This window comes from Corvus brachyrhynchos, unplaced genomic scaffold (genome assembly GCF_000691975.1).
Source record: "Corvus brachyrhynchos isolate BGI_N302 unplaced genomic scaffold, ASM69197v1 scaffold20, whole genome shotgun sequence".
NCBI classification, from domain to species: Eukaryota; Metazoa; Chordata; class Aves; order Passeriformes; family Corvidae; genus Corvus; species Corvus brachyrhynchos.
Window position 1 is genome coordinate 632,386 of NW_008235735.1, and position 12,381 is coordinate 644,766.

Below are 12,381 nucleotides of genomic sequence, written 5' to 3' on the forward strand. Positions count from 1 at the left end.
CAGCAGGAAGACAGCTGCCGGATATCAGTAAGTGCATCCTCCTCCTGTGAATGAGGGCTCTGAGAAAAGAGGCACGAGCAATGATTTCTGGCTTTGCTTGGACTGCAGTAGAAAAAAAGCAGGCAAGCAAGGAATACTGGGAGCCCAGGGAGGCCAAAGACAGAATGGCCATCCAGGCTTGGGACTGCTAAATGACAGGGTCAATAATCAGCTGGGTAATTAGGGACCTAGCTGCACAGATCCTTACTCAGGTTTTAACGGATGAATCTCTGCCTTAACACACATGTAACCTGGTCTCCCTTGAAGCTGAAAGGATTGAACTCAATTCTAAATCAGAAGTTAACCTCTTCCACTTAAAAACTGGTATAAATAGTAAGAAAATCACTTTTTTTGCCTTTGTTTACCAGTCTAGGGAGAGAGACTAGTGGTGGTCTGCTAGTGGTTAACACAAATATTCAGAGGCTACTAGCATGCTAATTATTTGCAGAGTTGATAAGAAAACAATTAGCATGTGCCATGGAAAAGTTCATAAGATATATAATTCAGTTCTCATTATCTCGGAAAGTTTTTGATTTGTGAAAAAGAAAACACTAACAAATGCTTGCTGGAAACCAGCGATTTTCACTAGAGCCTTGATTTTGCCGGTGCCATCAATTTTTCACACCCCTTCAACTAAAGCTAAACATCAGGGGATTCTGTTTCTGACTCGGGGAGAAGATATCAATCAACAGATCACAGGCACATCACAGTGGAGCCAGTGTGTTCCTTCCGGTGGACACTGTGACAAAGTGAATTGGACAAGAACTTGTAATTATGCTCCAAAAGCCATGGTCTCCACTCCCTGCTCCCTCCGAGCTGTCTGAGGCAGCCTAAGTTATCTTAAACAAGGGACTGGCTGCATGTCTCAGCAACACAAGATAACGAGGTCTTGGTGAACCAAGTGTCACAAAAAAAGAGAAGCTGCAAGAGCAGCCGAGTGAACAAGCACATCCATCATACACACTTTCTTCCCCTACAGCTCGGCATAAATTCTAGGGCTGGAGGAGGCCCATGGGTTTGATACAGGGCCTGACATAAATAACACATCCCAACTATCCTTCCAAAAGGAAAGTAGGTGCAGTCATGCCACCAACAAAAATTAACTGTACCACTGGGACATCCTACCCTTAAGGGGAACAGAGCACCACAGATTTCTCAAACATCAGCCCCAAGAGATGAGCAACACTTCCTTTCGATGCCCTTGCATGTCAGCAACTGGGAACAGTGGTGAACATCCCAAATGAACCCTGGTACTGGCACAATTTACAAATAGTCCTCTCTCAGCACTGACACCACAAGTAAGACTCTTAGGCCAGATCCAGCACAACAATATCTCACAACAATATGAACAAAAAAAAAAGTCTTTCTAGTAATTCAATCAATCAGGGTTTCCATCACAGTCCTTTTTTTTTTTTTTTCCTGTTTTAATACATCAGGATTGCTGTAGGCTTTGCCTTAAGCTTTGACTGACATTTTGGCAGCCTTTCTCCACAAAATGAATCTACAGAGATCAACAAAACATTCTGATAAACCTTTTCCTTAGCAAACATAAAACAAAAGTGTGTGACTTATTGTGCTCACAGATATACTTTTTAAAAGCTTACTACGTCTCTTCTGGAGAAAGAAAAAGGAAAAAAATACAGAAAAAAAAAGAAAAAAGAAGGAATAGAGGAAAAAAAAAAGAAAAAACCTAACAGCCTAGATACCACTTTTATTTTCAAAGATATTCTTTGTCAGTGAAGTAAAATAAACTATGTTTGCCCAAATGAATCTTTGTTGCTGGGGTTGTACATAATCTAGATGGCGGAGTTCACCAAAATCAGTTGAAAGAAACAGAAAGTGGAAAGCTCATGTCAGTGGTGAAGGAGAGCTTTACATTGCTCACTTCAACAAATGAACTAAGGATGATGAGAAGCACCAATAATATTTGGCTTTATTCTAAAATAAAAGTCAGCAGCAGCATTTCTACTCAAGTGCTCAGCAATTGAGTGCCATGCTCTAACATGAGACACATGCTGTGGGAACCCAGAGGAAGCAGAGAGGGGTTGGGGGCTGCTGAAAAACCCACCAGATTATTTGAAAGAGTTAGGCATAATAAAATCTATGCTAGTAAGACCTCACCTGGGTTTTAAATTATTTTATTACTCCTAAATTAAACACCCATTTCAGTCAGTAATCGACTAGCTATTTATTCAGGCTTCCCATGTTTCAAAGTCCTCAGCCTATTCAATGATCATCTCAATGCAGCAGTTTGATATCTTGGTGTTTAAATAAATTATATCGGTGAGGACACTTTGACTGCCCATTGCTTGTTACTGCCTCATTCCTATGCTCCAGAGGATGCATGGCTGAGAGCCAGCTGCAGGAAAAGGTAAGCTCCATGAAAAAGCTCACATAAAACCCCAGACTGTCATCACCTCGAAATCTCTGCTTCACAGAAAAGAAATAACAAGAAAAAGTATTTTCACATGCAAGATTGGCAAAAATTCCAGCTTCTCCATCCTTATCAAGTCTATTCCTACAGTCCTTATTTTAGACACTGTTAGCTTGTAACAGGCTTCTGAAAGAGTACAAGGAAATCATCACACACAAGATTCTGTGTAGATAAAAGGAAATTCCTTCAAACTTTGACCCAGAGCTTAGAAATTTCTCTCTTCCCAGTGCAAGCTTGAAGCAACTTCAAATCAGATCTGCTCATTAGAGACCAGTTTCTTAAGAAAAGAACACAAGGAAACCAACTCAAAAAACCTGCCAGATGAAGTATTTCCTTGGCCTCTGGAAGAGTTTTTCCCAGAGAGGATGATTTTTTAGAAGACAGAATTCAGAGATTTAGTCTGCGCCTTTCTAAAAGCAGCGTATCTATCAAAATCACAAAGTTAATTAAAGGAAAAATGGGTAATTGTTGTTATTCGTACAACAGTAATAGCAAGATAAATTCAATCTGTTGGCTTCACTGCATTAGAAATCTCACATATAATGTGTCCCACCACACCTTCCCAGGTTCACAGCATTGCAGAACACAGCACTAAATACCTTTCACTTATTTTTTTTTTTCTTTTTCCAGGAAACTACCACACAGTCCGAGTGATCAGCCATGGCAGCTACAATCCACAGCATGAAACAGCAACAGCATCTTTCATTACAGAGATGTCTATTAATAGCTGATAAAGAGGAACTATCTTTAACTGGTTCCTTTGAATTCATATATACATCGAGTGATTTGTGCTCTACAAATGGAGAGCCATTTTGGAAAAATGCAGATAATAACACGATGAACAGCAAGGTGCAAAAAAGCAGATTTTAAAAATTGTACATTAAAGTCATTAATTATAATGTTACAGGGGGTTTCTGCAAACAAGGGTAGCAAAACCTGATATTGTGTAAAGCAAAAAATAACCACAAAAGAAGGAACTTAAGTACTAGAATTGCAGTGTGCAGAAAAACATTCACTGACAGAGACACATATTTATGCACATTACGGACTCATTCTCAGTGCATCACTCTTGGAGAGTTTATTGTACAAGTGTGTTTAAGAGGAAGGAGAAATTAAGGATAAGCAGCTGGTACACAGAACAGGTGTTCCACATCTGAGCACATCAGAGGAAGTGTGGTGACAGACTTGGCACTTACTGAAAATGGGGGAGGCAAAGCACAGAAACTAAAGATGAAAATTAGCACTGAGCCCAAGGAGTTTAAGCCCAAGAACAAAAGTAAAAGGTTTGGAATTCAGAAGTGACTTGCTTGTCATACAAGGGCAGACTGGTTTTCTCTATTTTATGCCCCGGTATAAAAGGGAACCTGTCAGTCAGAACCAGTTCAAAAGTGCACAACCCACCTTTGCAAGTGCTCCCCACTAATTAACATAAAAATTCTTTGGTATCAGTAGTTTGAGATTCTTCTGGTATCAGAGGATCTTTTAATAATGGATTTCCAGTGTGCCCCGAGCATTTGTGATCTCTAAATCCTTTCTCTGTTTGATCCTCTCCGGGGAAGCCGGTATCCCCCATGTACTTTTATTTATCAAAGCAAGGGTGATTTGTCTAGAACGGATAATTACAGAATAACATGGCCACAGGGTGTTCAGGTGTTTCTTTTAACTTAGGTAAAGGCTTCCTACCCCAGTGTTATGGGAACAGCCTGTCCTTTCACGTGGCACTTGGCTCATGTCACAAGAATGTATGAAATGTCTCTACTTCACGAATGCTTTTGAGAACTCAGTCAAAGATAAAAGGTCAGATAGCTAAAGCATCTAAGTTCTTATTTTCATTTTCTCTGAAGTTTTAATTCAACAGCAAAAATGCGTCAAATAGGAGTAAAAGCTTTTTTTTCCCCCCCCTATTTTTCCTGGCTTGACTTTTCAGTGCATCAACATTTCAGAAAAACAAAGTAAACAGAGAGAAGACAAAAAGAGGCTGCCTGCAATTTCTTCAAAGTGTAGTCAGTATCCACAGCTCTTTGTGCCATGATTTTCCTTGGAGAATTTTGGCCAGGAGGCATTGAAAGGATTTTATGAACATCAGTCCATTTAAATGCAGCCCTAGGGAGATGGGGAAGCACTGTCCCCCCTCAACAGATGGAGATGACTGAAAAAGAGGCCAAATGGTTTGCCCAAAGATATCTAAGTTAGCAGGCTGAAAGTCTGGGGATGTTTAGAAAAAGGACATGAAATAAACACACCAAAGAGGGGAAAAAAAAAAAAAGAAAGAAGTCATGAGAGGCTAATTTCCAGAAAAAAAAAATTTTAGCAGTTTAATGGTATCTCCAGGATAAACAGAGAAAACACATTAATGGAAAACTTCATCAAAATTGGATAAAATGCAAATAATCTAATATTTCTGATAAATTATGCTGTGACTGATTTTCTAAGAGGAATTTCAAATGAATGTGGAATATTCTTTCATGTTCTAAAGTGCTTTTCCATCATCTATGATAGAATTAATTCAAGATTTATTCACTACTAAAATATGAAGGAAGTCCTTAAAGCGGAAAAAAAAAAAAAAAAAGAGAAAGCCTGGGAGTTCTTCAGAAATAAGTTTATCTTTGTACCAGTATTACCATTACTTTTAAACTGACGATCTTAAGTGATTCCTACATTTGGCAGGCTGGAATTCCACTCAAACCAAATTGTAAGAGTTTTTGGTGTACTTTTTAATGTCCTTTTCACGCTTGAAAATACTGGGACAGCACGTTCCCTTTATCCTTTCTGGTTCTGGCTTACAGTGGTCCCTTTTGTTTCAGCCAGATGGAGATGCAGGCACTTGCTGTGACCCCAGTACACAGCAGAAGCACTTTGCCTTAAGAAGAAAGATTCAGCCCAGCCTGCAGTGAGGGAATCCTGTTCTCTCTCCCTTTACCTGTACAGGAACTTGCAAGACACTGTGGAAACTTGCACATCAAAATAAACACAATGTGACAGATTTTAAAATCAGCAGTTACTAAATAAAAAAAGGCAAAGAAATAGGAAATATTTGTTGTCTTACTCTGCATCTCCTAAGGGACCTTTATTCATTTTGTTTTTAAAAACAGCATCAGCAGAGATTTGTAGAAAAGATAGGGCTGTCTACCACCTACCGGCTTCCACTTCAAAATGAGTAAAATAAATCCTCCTCCCTAAAAGCAAAGCTTGGTGTGTTTGTGCTGGTAAGAGGTATTATCTTCATCAAAACAAAGAGAATGATTACATCTTACTATGAGGGCTTCTTCCTGTTCAACTAGGAAGGACTCAGCTTCAACTAGAATTTGTGAGTGAAAAGGAGTAATTTACTCCAACTCAATATTTGTAAAAGCACATCTGGAGGAAGGAAGGGTCATTCCCATTGTGGGAGGAAGTTACATCCAGGTTCATGCTTGCTGTTCCATTTCAAATACTGGAGGGCTGCTATTTCTGCCAAAGCACACAGTGTTCCAAGCCAGCAACTGGTAGGAAAACACATGTTGGTAGATCAAGGCCACTGACTGTGCAACTTGGGAATATACTTTCACGAGTGGAAGAGCATCAGCTATGGCCTAGAAATAGATCTTAAAGCCCTAAACTCATCCATGTGATATAACAAAATATAACCAAAACCTTTTTTTTTGCATCTGCAGTTCATTAATTTTAGATTTTCATCATTCTGAATTTTGAAAAGAGAGCAGGAAGACCTCACGCTAAATTTAGTATTTCTATTGTCTCATGGCTTCTAGGAAAGTTCTCGGTTCTCCTTGCATTCCCTGGAACATCTGTCCTGAACATGTAAGCACTGGAGCAGTAAAAACTGCACAATAAATACCTATCAGTGTGGTGAAGTTGACAAGGACAATCTTCATCAAGAAGATTCAAACTGCAAAGAGGAACAAAACATTTCTGGAAGTTTCTGGCCCTTTCATATCAATCTACATTGTGAACCCTGAGCAGGGTTCCAGCTTAAGAAATGCATTGGCAGGTTTGGGGGTAAAGATGGTAGAACTAAAGATTAGACTTGATTGGCAGGAAAAGCTGATGTGCTCCTAATTGCTAAAGGTCTAGGATATTCCAGGCAGATAAAATTACTGAGTTGATACAACACTTCTTTCTAAATGACTGGCCAAGATTTAAGTGAATAGCAGTTTAACATCTCTCATTTCCATCAGACTGTGAAGGGAAAGAAAGAATATTTCAGCCTGCAATGTGAAAGCTGACACAGAGCTGTCAGACATTTCCTTTCAGCTAATCCTCCCTAGGAAATGCAATGTGTGAGCTCTGAATTCCCTGTGAGTTTATCGATCTCGCTTTTGCCATATAAACAAGTGATATTGGCCTTGAGGATCTGTCACCACAAAGTAAAATGGCAGTTTCTTGTATCCAGATGCAGGAGGATTGGTTTGTTTGCTTGAACTGAATGAACACAACATGCTAAAGGTGCCTCAGCAGATCCAGAATGCAACAGCTGCCGGGATGTGACTCTTCCCTCAGTCACTCACAAACTGAAGGCAACCTCATGAAAGAGCTGTTCATGAATGCCAGTTTTTGTATAATGAGTGCAGGTCACTCAGCGATGGAGTAGCCCATGACATTTGTTTTAACTACAGTTGACAACATGGTGTTCAATTAACTAGAGGTAATCCAGCACAATGTACTTGGACATGCAGATGTGAAAGAAGCAGCTTCCTGAATATTTAAATGGACAATGTCAAGGCAGTCACAAATACTGTATCAGATTAGCATGACTAACACAGTTTGCTATCTGGAATTATGGAAAAAAGCCCTCATTGCTGAGCATACTACTTTGTGTAGCCTGTTAGTACTTATTTAGCATCTCCTGTCTGCCCTCGTTCTTGGCCAGGCTGCTCATTTATCAGGAGCTCTGTGCAGCCAAGAAACTCAGTAAGGCAGCCCAGCACGGGCTGCCCATACATCATGGAACCCATTAGCCAGCCATGCACATTTCTTTCCCTGGCTTCCAAATGGGCTGCACCAATTTGTTACACAGCTCACCCGTGGGAGTGAAAGGTATATAGAGCAGTCTAGTGCCAAATATATGTAGCTCAATTACAACAAGTAGGACAATACAATTACACAAATATGAGGGATAATTAATTGCTTGGAGAATAAGCCTTCGGACATGAGCTGCTCTCCCAGTACCAGAGCAGAGCATACGCAGATGGACAATAAAACGCAGATATAAGCATCATAGGTTTAATTCCACATTTCCATTTAGGATGGGATGCATTTCTTTGGGGGAACTGAGTGTAAAACCCTCTGAATTCTACTTCACACTGAAAACAGAGCAACAAAACCACTTGTCAGCATTGTCTTGCTAACTCAAAGTTGCTTTGAAGAACAGTCTATGACATAACTGCTGAACAGCCTCTCTCTCGGACACGAAAACACGGAACAGTTTGCTATTTCTTTTATTTCCTCAGTTCCCAAATCTGCTGCAGAACATTTTAATAGGAACCAAGAAAACTGTTCTTTAGAAACTGTTTTATTTACACCCTTACAAAAAAAAAATAGGCCCTTTCTATTCATCTTTCTGAACTATATTCTACAAGGCGTTTTTCACAATATTTGATTTCATTAGCTACTTTTCCTGGGCAAAAGATTTATCCTTTGACTTCCTGAACATTTTCTGGTTGTTTGTTTTCATTATGTTGCAATTTCTGTTTGTGAAGTTTGTTTCAAGGCAGGGCAGTTCAATCTGGGAAGCACACTGTGCTCACAGGGGTGACATTCCTTTTGAGGGCTTCATATCCAGCTACTTCTCATTCCTGCAAATGCCTTTTACCCTGTGCTGCTTACGCTGTTTCCTGGTTTCATTCCTGTTGCCTTTTTCAAATATGCTCTTTCGTTATGCAGGAGAGACAGGCAGACCAGAACTTCCACACCAAGGCTCTGCTCAGGGAGGGTCCCAAGAGATGGGACTGAGTTGCCTCCTCACAGAAGACCCTCACACTGCCCTACCAATAGTCCCACATAGCACTGCCCATCCCTAGCTCCTCTCTCAGCCCACCTGCCTGCCAAGGAGCCACTCCTGGCTCATGCTAAACTAACAAATACTGAGGGTCACTAACAAAGCTTTATCCATCAATGCTCTTCATGCAGGTGCCATGCATACAGATCCTACACAGTATTCCTAGAGACACCAGCTCCAAACTAGCAAATAAACATTCTTCCAGCTTTCAATTGGACATCATTTATAACATTAAAAATTGCAAGTTACAGTAAAACAGAACTAAAATTATTTTTCCCCTGTTAAATGCTACATCTTAACAGATGGATTACAAAACATAGACACCAGAATTTATTCTATTTCTAATGCAAACTGCTAAGAAGCATAGGAGATACTTCTTGTATTCCTTACAAGGAAGAAGAGGAAGGAATTCAGGTAATTTATAAAAGATACCCACATTTTCAGAAGATTGAGCCTACATAGTAAGAAAAATGTGGTGTGCTATGATGGACCAGGCACATCCTGTGATGAATGAAAGGTGCTGCTCTGTTTTTCACACACTGGGAATGCAGAGAAGGGTTCAGCATCTCTGCCAATCCCTTGTGTGATCTGAGTCTTACCACTTCACCTGCCCTGCAGGGTGGGAAACTTCTGACAGGAAATATGTATTATTGAAGAAAGTTTTTTCTCTAGGGCACAAACTTCTCTACTAAACAGATAATGGCACAGGGTGGTATATCCAAAGAATGTAATTCTGTTTGAGTGAAAATGAAAATGTTATTTGATATAGACTAGAAAGACATGAAAGCAAAGAGATTTTACTACCTTAGGCTCAATGCCGTGCTTGGCAATGTTTTTTCTCTTGGCAGCAGTGAAGGCCAAGGTGAGGGGTCTGAGTATTACCCAAGCTTGCATGAAGGGCTACCTGCATTACCTAATGGTGCGTGCTGGGCACTTAACGAGCCATTCCTCAGCTCTGGCTGCTGTAAGAGGAAAAAGAAGTTCCTTTGAGAAGTGCATTTGCCATGAGGGGATGAGTGGGTTTGATGCTTACTAGTGTAAAAACATAACACTGGATGTAAATCCATCCATCCATATGCACTCTAGAATGTATTATTTCCCTTTTACTGAGCACAGTATTAATAAGACAGAGCACTATGTTCATGTATTAAACATTTTTTATAATGTATGCTGTCTTTGAAGCTACACAAAGGTGATTTGTGACATAATTAATGAACTTTGCCTTAGGTGCGCTAAAAAATGTATAAGTTGTGTGAAGTACTATCCATTTCATCATTAGGGCAACTAAGTTGCATTTAGTGTAAAATAAACCCAGAATATCTCTGTAAAACAGAATTATAATTCTCAGGTCAGTGATCCTTATATTATAGACTTTGCTTTAGCTGATTGATCCCTTTGATAACACTTCTTACTGCCTGGTCCACAAGCAGAGACCAGAATGGGTCCTGAGAATAACAGGTTTGTTAGCCACCACCAGCCAATGCAAAGTAGTGCCCAAAGGGAAAGAAATCATCCAGGCTCTAACACCCCCCAGAATTCAGCCTGTTGTTTCCTGGAAAAATCAAAAGCTCAGCTCATTACAGTTCATGTCCACACACACACACACACTTTGAAATCCTGCTTGTTTCAAGTTCTGCATTGTTGTGTTCCTTCTGAAATTTAATAAATATGACCTGCTACAGTACTCAGCACCCTAAAGACACAAAGATTTGTCCTCAGTGTGAAGCACCATTAAGCCCTTAAAAATGCAATGATTTACTCTTTATATTACCGCAGTTAAAAAATGCGATACTGCATTGAGTCAAAAACAAAGCAGAAGGAAGCCCTTTTTTGGCTTCAAATTTTATTCCACAGCTTGAATTTGATGCCTCAGTAGGACATCAAAACACCCCATCTAACTGAATACAGGATTTCTTGGAAAATTTTCCCATATGGTTGAAGAAACCAGGGGAACACAAAACTGCATTTAACAGCTTAAATGTACAATTTGGGTGGGTTTCTGTCAATTTTAATCCTCAGAAGTACTTCAGTAAAGCAGGAACATATATTTTGGTGTATTGTTACCAAATGATGGTTGCTAATTGTTTGCTGTATCTACAAACACATATTTGCATCATATTTACTAATTTAAATTATTAAGATAACAACCCTTTTTCCTTATAAGGCAGAAATGAGGACTCACTCCCAGCTTTTCTCTACCTACTTATTGAAGCAGAAGATTAACAAAATCTCATTCGTATGCCAATTAGCATATATTTAGCAGAGGCAATTTTACACAGCTCACAGCTTGTGTCCAAAGATCAATCTTCACTTGTTTTGGATAGAATGCCAACCAGCCTTAGTAATTTAAGTTGTCCTAATACTACACAGTGTTTCCATTTTATTGGGCTCACAGAGCCTCGCTGATGATCTTGGTTGCTGTATTAGTCTTTCAACAAAACCCCCCACATCTTTCTCTGGACTCTGCAGGAGCAGTTTCAGGTAGTATTTGTTATCATGGATAAAGCTGTCATGTTTTGAGAGTATTACCACCTTCTACAACAGCTCCCACAGGACTGAGCTTATGCAGAATTCACAATGACAAATAAAAACCCAAACAAACAAACAAACAAACAACTGTCTAGCCTAAGTTGTACATTTTACTTCACCAAGGGCAAAATTCAGCAAAGCACAGCTCCAGCCCCTCAAAGAGGGGCTGACACATTCCTATTTGCATGAAAGATTATGCAAAGAAACAAAAGCCAGTTGACATCTCAGCCACATCAAATGTTTTAACATCAAATGTTAAACAGCACAACCAGGTCTTCCTCCACTTTGATTCACTAAAGCTTTCATCTGTTCTTATTTTCCAGTCTGCCTTACTCCATCTGAAAGCTGTGCATTCCCCAGAAACCCTGTTCTTCCAATAAACAGTCTGAAGTGCCCATTATCCTGGCGAGATTCCACCTTTTGAGGATGAACACACCAGGCTGTGTTTATCAGGGTCAGGGGAAAGGGCACATGTAAGGGAGTCAGGAGAACTGGCTCTGTACTTAGCTCTCTAATTACAATCAATTTTTGAGACACTTTTCCCCTGGCAGGCAGGCAATGACTTCGGTGAGGAATTCTTGAAAGAGGAGATTGCCTCTGCAGTTATTCCGTACGTGTGTGTGCGTGTGTGCGCGTGCAAAAATCCAACCTTCACTTACATACCAATCCCATTTTGCATCACTGGCTCTGCCTCTCTTACCTTCTCTCAGCTGGAATGTTAGCAATCTTCCTTTTGGCAGAAAGATGCTGATAAAAAGAAAATAAAAAAAAGTATTACATTCTTATTTCTTTGTCTTCCCGCAGCTCTGTAGATAAATCAGATGTTAAACATTATTTTTATAAAGTCTACAATTTCCAAGCTTCAGGCACGTAGTGAAGATCAAGTCCTGCTACTGTCAACATCCTTTGCCTAATAAAGCATCTCAGGACAGCTCAAGCTCCATTTAAACTGCTTTTATAGCTCCCCAAATATAATTTTACTAACCTGCTTTTTAAATTATAATTGCCCACTGGCCTGCCTGCTGGTGGGGAAAACCTTCAATCCATTATTCAGCACAGACTCATGCAACCATTACTATTAACAAGGGAGAAGTTAGCTAATGACTGGCAGCTTAAAGAATAATGAAACTGTTAATATTTGAGGCCATCCTCCCTGGTTCTGTCTATCACAAGTGCTAGAATCATTTAAATTAAATACTTTATGTGACTAAAACACATTTCAGATGATATAATGAGCTGCAGCTATTGCTGTTGAATGCATCTATCATTTCTAAAGTCAGGCTTAAGTCCACCTGCTCACTGAGGGCTCAGTTTTGCCCTAAATTACACATGGATAATTCCACCACAGTGAATCATATGATAGGAGGTACATTAGGGGAATATT

The 12,381-nt window shown here is 39.7% G+C and overlaps 1 protein-coding gene across 1 annotated transcript in view; it reads right to left on the reverse strand.

The window, feature by feature from the left end:
- The window catches only part of LOC103614864 (N-deacetylase and N-sulfotransferase 3), a 106,142-nt gene extending 94,406 nt beyond the window's left edge, over positions 1 to 11,736 (reverse strand). Inside the window, exon 1 of the mRNA XM_008632903.2 lies at positions 11,698 to 11,736. The gene's annotated coding sequence lies outside the window, so the exon portion shown is untranslated. The remainder of the gene's footprint in view (positions 1 to 11,697) is intronic.
- Between the last annotated feature and the right edge of the window lie 645 nt (positions 11,737 to 12,381).